The 15,467-nt window shown below is 40.3% G+C and overlaps 1 pseudogene; it reads right to left on the bottom strand.

Annotated features, from left to right (window-relative positions):
• LOC110143872 (testis-specific Y-encoded protein 1-like) overlaps positions 1 to 15,171 on the bottom strand; it is an 83,752-nt pseudogene extending 68,581 nt beyond the window's left edge.
• Positions 15,172 to 15,467: the final 296 nt, after the last annotated feature.

Genomic DNA, 15,467 nt, shown 5'->3' with positions numbered 1-15,467 from the left:
ATAATATACATGTTTCAATGCTGTTCTCCTGAAACATCCCACCCTCACCTTCTCCCAGAGTCCACAAGTCTGTTCCATACATCTGAGTCTCTTTTTCTGTTTTGCATATAGGGTTATTGTTACCATCTTTCTAAAGTCCATATATATGTGTTAGTATACTGTAATGGTCTTTATCTTTCTGGCTTACTTCACTCTGTATAATGGGCTCCAGTTTCATCCATCTCATTAGAACTGATTCAAATGAATTCTTTTTAATGGCTGAGTAGTATTCCATGGTGCATATGTACCTCAGCTTCCTCATCCATTCGTCTGCTGATGGGCATCTGGGTTGCTTCCATGTCCTGGCTATTATAAACAGTGCTGCGATGAACATTGGGCCAGCACCACTTGTTAAAGAGGTTGTCTTTTTTTTTCCATTGTATATCCTTGCCTCCTTTGTCGAAGATAAGGTGTCCATAGGTTCGTGGATTTATCTCTGGGCTTTCTATTCTGTTCCATTGATCTATATTTCTGTCTTTGTGCCAGTACCATACTGTCTTGATGACTGCGGCTTTGTAGTAGAGTCTGAAGTCAGGCAGGTTGATTCCTCCAGTTCCATTCTCTCTCAAGATTACTTTGGCTATTCGAGGTTTTCAGTATTTTCATACAAGTTGTGTAATTATTTGTTCTAGTTCTGTGAAAAATACCATTGGTAGCTTGATAGGGAGTGCATTGAATCTATAGATTGCTTTGGGTAGAATAGCCATTTTGACAATATTGATTCTTCCAACCCATGAACACGGTATGTTTCTCCATCTATTTGTGTCATCTTCAATTTCTTTCATCAGTGTTTTATTGTTTTCTATGTATAGGTCTTTTCTTTCTTTAGGTCGCTATGCTCCTAAGTATTTTATTCTTTTTGTTGCAATGGTGAATGGTATTGTTTCCTTAATTTCTCTTTCTGTGTTTTCATTGTTTGTGTATAGGAAGGCAAGGGATTTCTGTGTGTTAATTTCATATCCTGCAACTTTACTATATTCATTGATTAGCTCTAGTAATTTTCTGGTAGAGTCTTTAGGGTTTTCTATGTAGACGATCATGTCATCTGCAGACAGCAAGAGTTACACTTCTTCTTTTCCTACCTGGATTCCTTTTACTTCTTTTTCTGCTCTGACTGCTGTGGCCAAAACTTCCAACACTATGTTGAATAGTGTTCTGCCCGTAGTCCGAGTCCCCGGTCGGGAAAGAAGACTCCTCGAAACAATGCAACTTGCAATAGGGGAATTTATTACTGACTCGAGCCAGGGCCTCCCGCCCTCACCAAGGGTGTGAGGACGAAAAGGCCCCGAGCCCCAGTTCTCTCGGGTACTTTATTAGGTCAAAAAAAGCAGCAGGTAGTTGGCGCAAGCGGATTGGTTACACAGTTGCAAGGCAATTTTTGTTGGCCCAACGTGGGGCTTTCAGCTTTCCCCTGATAGGTTCCCTTTTTTCTTGCTAGGCATATGTTGATTGGCTAGCTCCAGGAGGCCTGATAATTATGTTACCCCGGGAAACCAGGCCTACTCCTAATCTAGGCTGCCTGTCATGGCGTTAGCTGTGACAGCCTCACAATGGTAGTGGTGAGAGCGGGCACCCTTGTCTTGTTCCTGATTTCATGGGAAATGCTTTCAATTTTTCACCATTGAGGGTGATGCCTGCTGTGGGTTTGTCATATACAGCTTTTATTATGTTGAGGTATGTTCCTTCTATTCCTGCTTTCTGGAGAGTTTTAATCATAAGTGAGTGTTGAATTTTGTCAAAGGCTTTCTCTGCATCTATTAAGATAATCATATGGTTTTTATCTTTCAGTTTGTTAGTGTGGTGTATTCCATTGATTGATTTGTGGGTATTAAAGAATCCTTGCATTCCTGGGACAAAGCCCACTTGGTCATGGTGTATGATTTTTTTTAATGTGTTGTTAGATTCTGTTTGCTAGAACTTTGTTGAGGATTTTTGCATCTATGTTCACCAGTGATATTGGTCTGTAATTTTCTTTTTTTGTGGCATCTTTGTCTGGTTTTGGTATTAGGGTGATGATGGCCTCATAGAATGAGTTTGGAAGTTTGCCTTCCTCTGCAATTTTTTGGAAGAGTTTGAGTAAGATAGGTGTTAGCTCTTCTCTAAATTTTTGGTAGAATTCAGCTGTGAAGCCATCTGGTCCATTTTGTTTTCTGGAAGATTTCTGATTACAGTTTCGATTTCCTTGCTTGTGATGGCTCTGTTAACATCTTGTATTTCTTCCTGGTTCAGTTCTGGAAAGTCATACTTTTCTAAGAATTTGTTCATTTCGTCCAAGTTGTCCATTTTATTGGCATAGAGCTGCTGGTAGTAGTCTCTTATGATCCTTTGTATTTCAGTGTTGTCTGTTGTGATCTCTCCATTTTCATTTCTAATTTTGTTAATTTGGTTCTTCTCTCTTTGTTTCTTAATGAGTTTTGCTAATGGTTTGTCAATTTTGTTTATTTTTTCAAAAAACCAGCTTTTAGCTTTGTTTATTTTTGCTATGGTGTCTTTAGTTTCTTTTGCATTTATTTCTGCCCTAATTTTTAAGATTTCTTTCCTTCTACTAACCCTGGGGTTCCTCATTTCTTCCTTCTCTAATTGCTTTAGGTGTAGAGCTAGGTTATTTATTTGGCTTTTTTTCTTGTTTCTTGATGTAAGCCTGTAATGCTATGAACCTTCCCCTTAGCACTGCTTTTACAGTGTCCCATAGGTTTTGGGTTGTTGTGTTTTCATTTTCATTCATTTCTATGCATATTTTGATTTCTTTTTTTATTTCTTCTATGATTTGTTGGTTATTCAGAAGCATGTTATTTAGCCTCCATATGTTTGAATTTTTAACAATTTTTTTCCTGTAATTGAGATCTAATCTTACTGCACTGTGGTCAGAAAAGATGACTGGAATGATTTCAATTTTTTTGAATTTTCCAAGACCAGATTTATGGCCCAGGATGTGATCTATTCTGGAGAAGGTTCCATGTGCACTTGAGAAAAAGGTGAAGTTGATTGTTTTGGGGTGAAATGTCCTATAGATATTAATTAGGTCTAGCTGGTCCATTGTGTCTTTTAAGGTTTGTGTTTCCTTGTTAATTTTCTATTTAGTTGATCTATCCATAGTTTGAGTGGGGCATTAAAGTCTCCCACTATTATTGTGTTACTATTAATTTCCTCTTTCATACTCGTTAGCATTTGCCATACATATTGCGGTGCTCCTATGTTGGGTGCATATATATTTATAATTGTTATATCTTCTTCTTGGATTGATCCTTTGATCATTACATAGTGTCCTTCTTTGTCTCTTTTCACATTCTTTATTTGAAAGTCTATTTTATCTGATATGCCCATACTGTAGTATTCTTAAATAATGTCAGGATTTAAACACTTACCTTCTGCAAAATCAAATTTTGCTGGCTTAAATTTTTAAACTTTGTTGCCGTTTTGTCAGGTTTTAATGTTTCATATATTATTCACAAAGTACAAACTTTTAAAATATTTATATACATACAAACATACAACAGATATACAGTATACATACACACACACACACACACACACACACACACACACACACAATTTCAGAGGGCCACAGTTTTAGCACTTATCTTTTAAAGTTCATTGTATACTACGAGGCAGCTAATTAATAGAAGACCCTGTTAAACAGTTAGTGCCAACACAGGTTGCCAAGGTTAGCACTGCTTCACTAAACAGAGAATCTTTAATGGTTTGGAAGTCCTTGAGACCACTTCCTGCAAAGCCTGCTGTCCCAGGGGGAACATCCTAACGCACACACCACGTTTAAACAGTTGATTCTATATACACAGTGATGCAACAAATATTGCCAAGGTAAAGACACACAAAGTGCTTTCATTTCTGTTTCAGTTCAGTTCAGCTCCGTCGCTCAGTCCTGTCTGACACCTTGCGACCCCATGAATCGCAGCACACTAGGCCTCCCTGTCCATCACCAACTCCCAGAGTTTACTCAAACGCATGTCCATCGAGTCAGTGATGCCATTCAGCCATCTCATCCTCTGTCGTCCCCTTCTCCTCCTGCCCCCGCCCTTCCCAGCATTAAGGTCTTTTCAAATGAGTCCACTCTTCACATGAGGTGGCCAAAGTAAAGGAGTTTCAGCTTCAACATCAGTCCTTCCAATGAACACCCAGGACTGATCTCCTTTAGGAGGGACTGGTTGGATCTCCTCGACGTCCAAGAGGCTCTCAAAGAGTCTTCTCCAACACCACAGTTCAAAAGCATCAATTCTTTGGCACTCAGCTTTCTTCACAGTCCAACTCTCACATCCATACATGACCACTGGAAAAACCATAGCCTTGACCAGACGGACCTTTTTTGGCAAAGTAATGTCTCTGCTTTTTAATATGCTATCTAGGTTGGTCATAACTTTCCTCCCAAGGAGTAAGTGTCTTAATTTCATGGCTGCAACCACCATCTGCAGTGATTTTGGAGCCCAGAAAAATAAAATCTGACACTGTTTCCACTGTTCCCCGTCTATTTCCCATGAAGTGATGGGACCAGATGCCATGATCTTAGTTTTCTGAATGTTGAGCTTTAAGCCAGCTTTTTCACTCTCCTCTTTCACTTTCATCAAGAGGCTTTTTAGTTCCTCTTCACTTTCTGCCATAAGGATGGTGTCATCTGCCTATCTGAGGTTATTGATATTTCTCCCAGCAATTATTTATGTCTAAATCAATGGGAAAAAGTATTCATGCAATGTACAAATATTTTTAGTTTGAAATGCATGAAATCTTCTCATATTGGGACATAAAATATCTTGCTGAACTTGAAAAATGTTTTATAGTGAAATTCACTCTTGTGAGTTATTTTGAAACTATGGACCAAAGAAAATAACATTACATTAATTGAGGCTGCTAAAACTGTATCTTTCACAGATTTTTTTTCTTAAAAAATTCCCTTAAAATTTTACAGTCATAATTAGATACAAAAGGATCAGTGGATATTATACTCTTCTCATTTTCTGGACATTATTTCCTTTAATTTATGAATGTAACTGGAAAGTTTTTCTATTGAATGGGTACTAAAAGTTACTCCTCTCTATTGTGTGGAACACACTGGTTAAACTACTGTTGGGAGATATTTTATTGCCTAAAATCTTTTATAATTCAACTGCACTGCCCGGGTTGGTTTGTGTGTGTGTGTGTGTGTGTGTGTGTGTGTGTGTGTGTTTTAATAATTCAGCTCTACTGTCCAGGCTTTTTGAGTTGCTTTGTTAAGGCTGAGAATTTTCTTTTCTGTTTCTAGTATCTTAAGGGTTTTTGTTAGGAATGTCTCTGTGTTTTTTAGTTGCTCAGTCATGTCCAGCTCTTTGCAACCCATGGACTGTAGCCCACCAGGCTTCTCTGTCCATGGGGATTCTCCAAGCAAGGATACTGGAGTGGGTTGCCAGAGATAACTCACATCTGCCAAGGCTCATGCATTGCAGGCAGGTTCTTTATCAATGAACCAAAATATATGTTGTGTACAATAACCCCACTTTAATTATGAAGATTCATAATCAGTGATAAGTTAATATGGAGAAACTGAAACAAATATTATCTTTTACCAATTAATAATAAGAAAAAGAAAACCTTCATTTCATTTTGCCTTCATTTATTTATTTCATAGCTTCTCTTTATTTCACTTTATTTTGTGTAAATAGCTACTTTTAACAGTTCTTACACATCAGATATCTGCTGAGAATCGATTCCCTAATTTTTTATTCATATGAGAATATCTACTTCTTTATTTTTGAAGGATGATTTTCCTGGACGTCGAGGATAAGTTATGTAGCTTTTTTGTTTGTTTGTTTGTTTAAGAAAACTTTTTATTTATTGGCATGTTGTTCATGTACCATGAATTTAACAGTTAAAGGGTATAATTCATTGATTTGTAATTTCTTCATAGGTTGCATAACCATAACCACTACTTCGTTCTTGAATTTTTTCATTGCTCCAAAGGGAAATATTATATAATCATCAGACACATGCCATTCTCCCCTTCATCTGGGCCCTGGCATCCATGCCTCTATTTTAGGTCTTTAGAGAGTTACCTAGTCTGGGACGAATTCATTCACATGAACAGAATAATACAATATACAGCCTTTTGTACCTGGCTTCTTTTAAATAACACAATCATTTCAGACCTATAGCATGCTATAGCATGTATCAGAACTCTGTTCATTTGATAGCTGAATAAGTTTGCATTGCATGTTTTATTTATTTGATCACCAGTTGATGGATATTTGAGTCATTTCAACTGGGTTGTTTTTTTTTTAATTTCTTTTAAAACTTTTTTGTTTAATAATTTGAAATTTTTTATTTTAACGACTTTTAAATTAAGTTTAAACAAAATTTTAATATAATGGCTTTAAAGAATTTTTTTGTTTTCTCTCAAACCTTAACATGAATCAGCCATAGATATACATATATCCCCTCCATCCTGAACTTCCCTTCCATCTCCCTGCCCATCCCATCCCTCTAGGTTGATACAGAGCCCGTCTGGTTTTCAGAAACATACAGAAAATTACTGTTGGCTCTCTATTTTACATATGGTAATATGTGTCCTGTTACTCTCTTCATACACCTCACCCTCTCCTTCCCTCTCCCCATGTCCATTATTCTCTTCTCTCTGTCTCTGTATCATTTGCAGCCCTGAAAATAAATTCTTTGGTACCATTTTCTAGATTTCACATCTTTGCATTAGTATACCATATTTGTCATTTGCCTTCTAACTTCCTTCACTCTGTATAATAGGCTCTAGATTCATCCACCTCATTAGAACTGACTCAAATGTGTTCCTTTTTATGACTCAGCAGCATTCCATTGAAAACTGACTTTTTTCTATCCTGTGGTGAGTTTTCCTTCCAATGGCAAAGAATGTTCAAACTACTGCTCAACTGCACTCATCTCATGAGCTAGCAACATCATATTCAAAATTCTCTAAGCTAGGCTTCAATTGTACATGAACCAGGAACTTTGATATGTTCAAGATGGATTCTGAGAAGGCAGAGGATCCAGACATCAAATTGCCAACATCCGCTGGCTCATAGAAAAAGCAAGGGAATTCCAGAAAAACATCCACTTCTGCTTTACTGATTCCACCAATGCCTTTGACTGTGTAGAACCCTGCAAATTGTGGAACATTCTTCAAGGTGTGGGGTGGGGGGTGGGGGGGTGGATACAAGGCCGCCTGACCTGCCTTCTGTGAAATCAGTGTTCAGGTCAAGAAGAAGCTGTTATAATGAGACATGGATCAACAGTCTGGTTCCAATTTGGGAAAGGAGAATGTCAAGGCTGTATATTGTCACCCTGCATATTTAGCTTATCTGCAGAGTACATCATGCCAAATGACTTGCTAGATAAAGCACAAGCTGGAATCAAGGTTGTCAGGAGAAATATCAATAACCTGAGATACTCAGAGGACACCACCCTTATGGAAGAAAGGGAAGAGTAAGTTAAGAGACTCTTGAAGAAAGTTAAATAGAGTGGGAATCTGGCTTAAAAATTCAACATTTAAAAAACTCAGATCATGGCATCCAGTCCCATCACTTCATGGCAAATAGACAGACTTTATTTGGGGATGCTCCAAAATTACTGCAGATGGTGACTGCAGTCATGAAATTCAAAGACACTTGCTCCTTGGAAGGCAAACTATGACTAAACAAGGCAGCATATTGAAAAGCAGAGACATTATTTTGCCAACAAGTGTTCATGTAGTCAAAGTTTCTGCTGGTTTCTCCAGCAACCGAGTAGGGATGTGTGAGTTGGACTATAAAGAAAGCTGAGGACTAAATAATTGATGATTTTGAGCTGTGATGTTGGAGGAGACTCTTGAGAGTCCCTTGGACTGCAAGAAGATCCAACCAGTTCGTCCTAAAGGAGATCAGTCCTGGGTGTTCATTGCAAGGACTGATGTTGAAGCTGAAGCTCCAATTACTTCAGCCACCTGATGGGAAGAGCTGACTCACTGGAAAAGACCCTGATGCTGGGAAAGATTGAGGGCAGGAGGAGAAGGGCATAGCAGAGGATGAGATGGTTGGAAGACATCACTGACTCAATGGACACAGGTTTGTCCCCAAAAAGGAAAAGGAAATAGTCAAACAATCCAAGAGGCAAAAAGAGACCCATACAGGGTAAACCCAAGGAGAAATACGGCAACACACACACTAACCAATCTAGCAAAGGTTAAACACAAGTTCAGCTCAGTTCAGTCGCTCAGTCGTGTCTGACTCTTTGCGACCCCATGAACTGCAGCAAGCCAGGCCTCCTTGTCCATCATGAACTGCCAGAGTCTACACAAACCCATGTCCATTGAGTCAGTGATGTCTTCCAACCATCTCATCCTCTGTTGCCCCCTTCTCCTCCTGCCCTCAATCTTTCCCAGCATCAGGGTCTTTTCCAGTGAGTCAGCTCTTCCCATCAGGTGGCTGAAGTAATTGGAGCTTCAGCTTCAACATCAGTCCTTGCAATGAACACCCAGGACTGATCTCCTTTAGGACGAACTGGTTGGATCTTCTTGCAGTCCAAGGGACTCTCAAGAGTCTCCTCCAACATCACAGCTCAAAATCATCAATTATTTAGTCCTCAGCTTTCTTTATAGTCCAACTCACACATCCCTACTCGGTTGCTGGAGAAACCAGCAGAAACTTTGACTACATGAACACTTGTTGGCAAAATAATGTCTCTGCTTTTCAATATGCTGCCTTGTTTAGTCATAGTTTGCCTTCCAAGGAGCAAGTGTCTTTGAATTTCATGACTGCAGTCACCATCTGCAGTAATTTTGGAGCATCCCCAAATAAAGTCTGTCTATTTGCCATGAAGTGATGGGACTGGATGCCATGATCTGAGTTTTTTAAATGTTGAATTTTTAAGCCAGATTCCCACTCTATTTAACTTTCTTCAAGAGTCTCTTAACTTACTCTTCCCTTTCTTCCATCAGGGTGGTGTCCTCTGAGTATCTCAGGTTATTGATATTTCTCACACACACACACACACACACACACACACAGACACACACACACAGACAGACACACATAGAAATACACACATGCCTGTTTTTTTCAAGTATGTTTTGTCTCAAGGAGTGCTCGCACTCCAAAGGCTCAGGGCTGGATCTCTGGCCAGGAACAGAGACACCACAGGTGCTTTGTTAAGGCATTGTTAAAGTTTAAAAATACCCAAAAAGGAGAAACCAAAGATGAATCCCAGACAAATGGAAGTTACACTATCAGGCAAATAATATTTAGAGTAATGGAATATACACATGTATTCCCATAATGGGAACACACACATATACACCCATAAGCAAACTCAAAACAGTTCAACAAAACTAAAGTACAGTAGATTTACTCAGTGAACAAAGGAAACCAAAAATGATATCTACCAGTTAAGAACACAGTTAATTAAAGCACAAACTGGAAAACAAAACTAAAGCAAACTCTCAAGTGAGGATTAAGGCAATGAAAATAAAACTAATGAAATGTTGAGAGGAAAGGAAAGAAAGAAAAGAAACCAAAAATATTTATGAGGATTTAGAGGTAGACAAAGATTTATACACATTAAATATTAACTGCAAGGGGGAAAGAAGAGCAGAAAGGCAATAATGGAATAAAGGTAGAAAAAATATTATAGGTTTTTAAAAATTAAAACTCTAAAAAAGAAAAGAATAAGAAAATGGAAAACTACAGAAAAGGGGGACAATAAAAGGAAACTTCACAGAACTGCAAAAGCCCAACGTAGAGGCAGAGGTTTATAACAACAATAAAAAGTGTGACTGAATATACACATATACATATACACCCATAAGCAAAATCAAAACAGTCCAACAAAAATAAAGTACAATAGATTGACCTGGTAAATCAAGGAAACCAAAAAATAAATCCACCAGAAGAAAACTAACTGAAGCACAAACTGGAAAGCGAAACTAGAGCAAGGTGCCAATTGGGGAATAAAGCAGTGAAAATAAAACTAATAAATATGTTGAGAGGAAAGGAAAGAAAGAAAAAAAATAGATATGCAAAGTTAAATAGAGGTAGATAAAGAAGATTTATATACATTAAAGATTAACTGCAAGGGGGGAAAGAACAGTAGGAAAAGAAAACAACACTCAGTGTTCTGCCATAAAGTTGATGTTAGTTATATGAAGTTTATTACCTTCATCAGGTTAAAGAAGTTTTATACTTCTAGTTTGATAAGAAGTATATACAGAATATGATCAGTTGCTCAGTTGTGTCCAGCTATGTGCAAGCCCATGGAGTGTAAGCCAAAAAGGCTCCTCTGGCCTTAGGGATTCTCCAGGCAAGAATACTGGAGTGGGTTGTAATGTCTTCCTCCAGGGGATCTTCCCTACCCAGGGATGCAACCCAGGTCTCCAACATGCCAGGTCATTTTTTTACCAGCTGAATCACAAGGGAATACCAAGAATATTGAAGAGGGTAGCCTATCCCTTCTCCAAGGGTTCTTCACAAGCCAGGAATAGATATTAGACTTTATCAAATGATTATTCTGCATTTATTGAGATGACCTTAGTTTTTATTAAGCTAATTACACTGATTTATTTTCAACTTTTAAACCAATGCTGCATTCTTAAGGGGACAAAAGCCAACAGATTATGCTGTGTTATACTTCATATACATTGGTGTAGTCTGTGCTTGATTGTGGACACTTTCTATGACTACCTCTTCAAGTGCACAGTATTCTCCTACTTCCCTGTGTAAACTTTCATTTATTCTAGTCACTGTGTTTGCCATCTGACACTATAGTTTTCAATCTATAAGATGAAATTGGGTCTATTTTATGACTTCCACATCTCTACTTAATTTTATAACATACAAAACACAGTTATTTCAAATATTTTAATGTCTCTTCAATTTCTAAAATCTATGCCAATTCTGGATCAGTTTGATTTCTCAAGGGAATTTTAATATGACTTTCTTACCTTAGTAGATTAAATATCTTTTTAATGTGGTTAAAGTCTAGTTCCATCTTTCTTTTCAATTGGCTGCTCATGTCTTTTGAACATCTCTTAATAAAGTGAATGTCTTATGCGATATCTTTCTTATAAACCGTTGGCTCATGTCTTTTTCACATTTTTCTATCATGTTTTAGGTTCTTGGTTCTAAAAATTTTAAGAGTCATCGTTTGGATCTGCTTATGGTGTGCTTTTCTTCTACCTCTTAAAATTTTAAGCAGTGTGATGCATTCTGAGTGAATAAGTAACCACTGGATGCCAGGAAGTGAGCACCTCTTGGAAACCCAGGACATTCCACTATGACAAAAAAAAAAAAAAATCTGTGTCCCCAGAAGCACACTTCAGGTTGTTTGACCCTGCTTGTCAATTAGGAACACAAGGACTGTGGTGAAGCCCAAAACTTATTTTCTCCAGAGAAAACCACCTCAGTGAGAGATCTTGAGAACTAGATGGGCAGGACATGATTACCCAGTGTTTCCTCCAAAAATTTGGAAGCTTGTGGTAGCTGTTCATGGAAACGAATTCCACCATGGTCTTGACTGTGAGGTAAGCTGCAATGGAGGGGCCAGCTGGAAAGAAAGACAAGAAAAGAGATTTTTGAGGGCACATGTTGAGACCTTTGTACATGAGACTCACTTACCTCTGGGCAAGCTCCACTCCTTCATGGGAATACTAATCAGTCACAGGTGATCATGTCCTTCTTGGGATCATCCAGCATTACCTGAAGCATGCATTTGTCTGCCTCTTCTCCATCACACTGTGAAAACACAAACCTGAGTAATATACCTAGTGAGCTGCCCATGCATCCTAGATGTAAAACAAGACAGCTTCATGTGGAGCAAGGGAAAGTGTATTCAGTGCGTTCTCACAGTGGGAAGACAGGGGATTCAGACTGGAAACTAGAAAACTGAGGAGAACTCTGTGAATACTGAGAAAAGGAGGTGGGATGGGAAACATTTCTTTAGATGGCCCAGATTTAAGTGGTCTTCAGGGTGCTTTAAGACCACATTGTAGGAGGAAAGTGGAATGATTCTCATTTCCACAGACACTTCAATATAGCCTAATTATCATGGAAGGATTTTAGGTAGGATATTAAAAACTAGATAATGGTGAAATGAGAGAGAACAGAAGGAAAGCCTGCATACTGTGGCTGTGAGGCAAGGTTTGGAGGAGACACACTCTCCCTGCCATGTGGCCCATCTGTGTTGACTTAGAGAGATGAGGATGGCAGGTGAGTTTGGAGGGCTCTTTAGGGGCATTGAGAATGCCTCATTTCTCCCACCAAACATCTGAGTTGCTCCCCATCCTCCCCTAGAGGTGTCAGGATGGGGCTTTGTGATGTCAAGGCTCACCCAGGGCACCATTGGCTGGGGAAGTGACTTGCTGACCTCATAAAGCATAAGGGTGTGGCTCCCTGGGGAGGGGTATATATAGGGGTCTCAGCAGCTCTGAATCAGATCACTCAGTGTCTTCAAGATGACTAAGGTGACTGGAAAGCCACAAGGCTCTAGAGCTGTTATGGAACAGCCAACTCTAGATACCCAAGAGGAAAAGATGAAGACCTCCTATCAACTGAGGTCCAAAGGAAGTGTCAAGGTGAGCTGAACCCACCTAAGTGCCTCATGTCTTTCTCTGTTTGACTTATTTAGTATGATCATCTCTAGGTCCATCCATGTTGAAAACAAATATCATTATTTCATTCTTTCTTATGGCTAATATTCCATTTTATGCATAATATATCTTTATCCATTCACCTATCTATGGGCATTTAAGGTTGTTTCCATGTCTTTGCTCTGAACACTGTGCTTCACTGTGCACTGTTGTGCAGGTCCCTTTTCTGATGGGAGTTTTCATCTTTACTGGATATATGCCAAGTAGTGAGATTGTTGGATCATATGGTAACTGTATTTTTAGTTTTTTTTAAAAAACTGCATACCAGGAAAGGAGATGAGCAGTATATTCATGTTGAGGTTTGACAGAAAACAAATTCTATAAAGCAATCATCCTTCAATAAAAAAATAAACATTAATTACAAAATTACTGCTTACTGTTTTCCATAGTGACTGCATCACTTTCTTGATTTTCATGTTTAGGATGTTGTTAATCTTCCAGTAGTACATAGTTGGCTTAAATGTATTTTTCAAAATGTTTTTTTTTAATTTTTTTCCTTACTATTAGGAGTAAAGCTGCTAGATCAGACAGTCAGTCTGTTGTTAACTTTACAAGGCACCTTGTAGTCATGTTTATAATGGCTCCTACCAAATATACCCCACTAGTACCATAAAGATTCCCCTTTAAAAATGTTTCTCTACCATGTCTTTGTATAATATTTGATACTTTTTCACTACTCAGAGGTGATACCTCATTAGTATAGTTTGTATATCTCTAATAATACACTGGACCTCCCAGGTGGCACAGTGTGTAAACAGTCCACCTGCAAAGGCAGCAGCCAAAGGAGATGTGAGTTGGGAAGTTTCCCCTGGAAGAGAAAATGGCAACTCATTCCAGAATTCTTCCCTGGAAACTCACTGGACAGCAGAGCCTGATGGGCTACTGTCTCTAGGCTCTCAAAGAGTAAAACAGAAAAGAGTTCAATTCACAGAAAATCATTATAATGAGTGAATATCATGCACTTTTAAAGAAATATTGTGAATTGTATTCACCCCTATAAATGGAGCCTGCAGTCAGTACATGTACATATGTTTTAAATGTAGTGTTATTTTCTATTGTACAGAAAAGTAAATCAGTTCTGCATATGTGTATTTATATGTACTTATCTCCTGTTTTAAAAAAATTTCCTTCCCATTTAGGATTGCACAGAGCATCTGTGAAGACGGAACAGGCATCTGCAAGGATGCTGGGCACTCGCGCTTGCCCGGCCGCCACTGACGCCTTCAGGCCCTGCCATACCATCAGACACGCTCGTGGCTCTGGGTTCCCTGTGCTGTTCTGCAGCTCAGGTGGTCTGCATCCTACAAGCAGGGGCTGTTTCTGACCTCTACTGTCTGCCTCCTGGTCTGTGTGTGCTGGGTAGTGGCATGTCACTGGTTACATGGTTAGGACAGGCACTCCTTGAGACAAAACATACTTGAAAAAAACAGGCATGTGTGTATTTCTATGTGTGTCTGTATGTGTGTGTTTGTCTGTACGTGTGTGTGTGTCTGTGTCTGTGTGTGTGTGTGTGTGACTCCCATGTCTCAGTTATTCCCTGGGATCATCCACATTTACAACAATAAATGTCTGCAGTTGCTGCTCTAGTGTAATTTCTCTGGTTATTCCAGACCTAGAGGCCTGGGGTACCAGTCCTCCTCAGATGCAGGCCTGAAGGACAAACCCAGAGTCATGGCTGTGACACTTACAGGTGTGGCTCTGCCCAGATTCTACTCGGCTGTGCCTTTGGAACCTGCCACTGCCCAGGACCACACTTCCCTCAGGGGCCTCTGGCATCATTCCTTTGAACTCGCCACGCCACCCCCACATCCTCCTGATTCTGCCCCACCTCTTCCTCTAACTCCTCCACCTCCTTCTAAGAGGTGGACACCTAGGAGCAGCAGGATGGTACAGCTTTGGCCCAGATGCCAGGGATGCCCTGGATGATGGTGTTTCTCCAAGACAAGTGATGCTTCCTCCTCAGATGCTTCATGCACATGAACTGATCGGAGGCCCGGCAGTTTTCCACTTGCCGAGAACTCATTTCCACCTGCAGGACAGTCATTGCTTCTAGCGCGTCGAGCGCCGGCCCCTCACTCAGGCCTTCCAGTCTTTCCAGGCCCTGCTCCCCAACACGCTTCTCCTCCAGCTCCTGGGAGGACCCCTGTTCCCGCTCCTCACCCGCCACAACCTCCACCTCCTCCAGACGTCGTCTGCCAACAGCTGGCACTCCCACCCAATACCCGCTGCGTCTCCATCCACCAGGACATGCAGTCCTCCACTTCATCCACCACGTACAGGGTGACCTCTTTGCCTGTTGTGCCAACTTGTGGCTGCAAAGTCCCAGCCATGCACAGCATCGCGACGGCAGGCCCCCTGGTCACTGCCTCCTGAGCACCTGGGATCCTAGCTAGGAAGGTCCAGAGTCCCAGGAAGCTCCCGCCTTCCTCTGACCAGCTCTCATACTCCTCTGTGTCCTGGCTGTGACCCCGAACAGGTGCAGATGTTGAGGAACCAGACATAATAGCACAGCAACTGGTGCACAAAGGCGTCCCAGGTTGCAGTAACTGGGTGGGGCTCACTTGCTATCTGGGGCGGGGTGAGAGTGGAATGGTCCATGGGCTGTCCATGGTGTGTAACGGGTGGCCTGATGCTGAAGAAAGGGTTTCCAGAGAGGCCAGAAGGTGCACCGAGATCAGCCCAACACTGGGGACCGTTAGGTTGTGAGACAGGCTCAGGCTGCTGGGTCAAATCTAAACCAATGTCTGAGAGGGTAGCAAGTGGCACCCTTATGGACATGACCCTAGACCAGAGAGTG

This window comes from Odocoileus virginianus, unplaced genomic scaffold, assembly GCF_023699985.2.
Source record: "Odocoileus virginianus isolate 20LAN1187 ecotype Illinois unplaced genomic scaffold, Ovbor_1.2 Unplaced_Contig_32, whole genome shotgun sequence".
NCBI lineage: Eukaryota > Metazoa > Chordata > Mammalia > Artiodactyla > Cervidae > Odocoileus > Odocoileus virginianus.
Note: the sequence above shows the minus strand (reverse complement) of the source record. Positions and strands in the feature narration are given on the sequence as shown.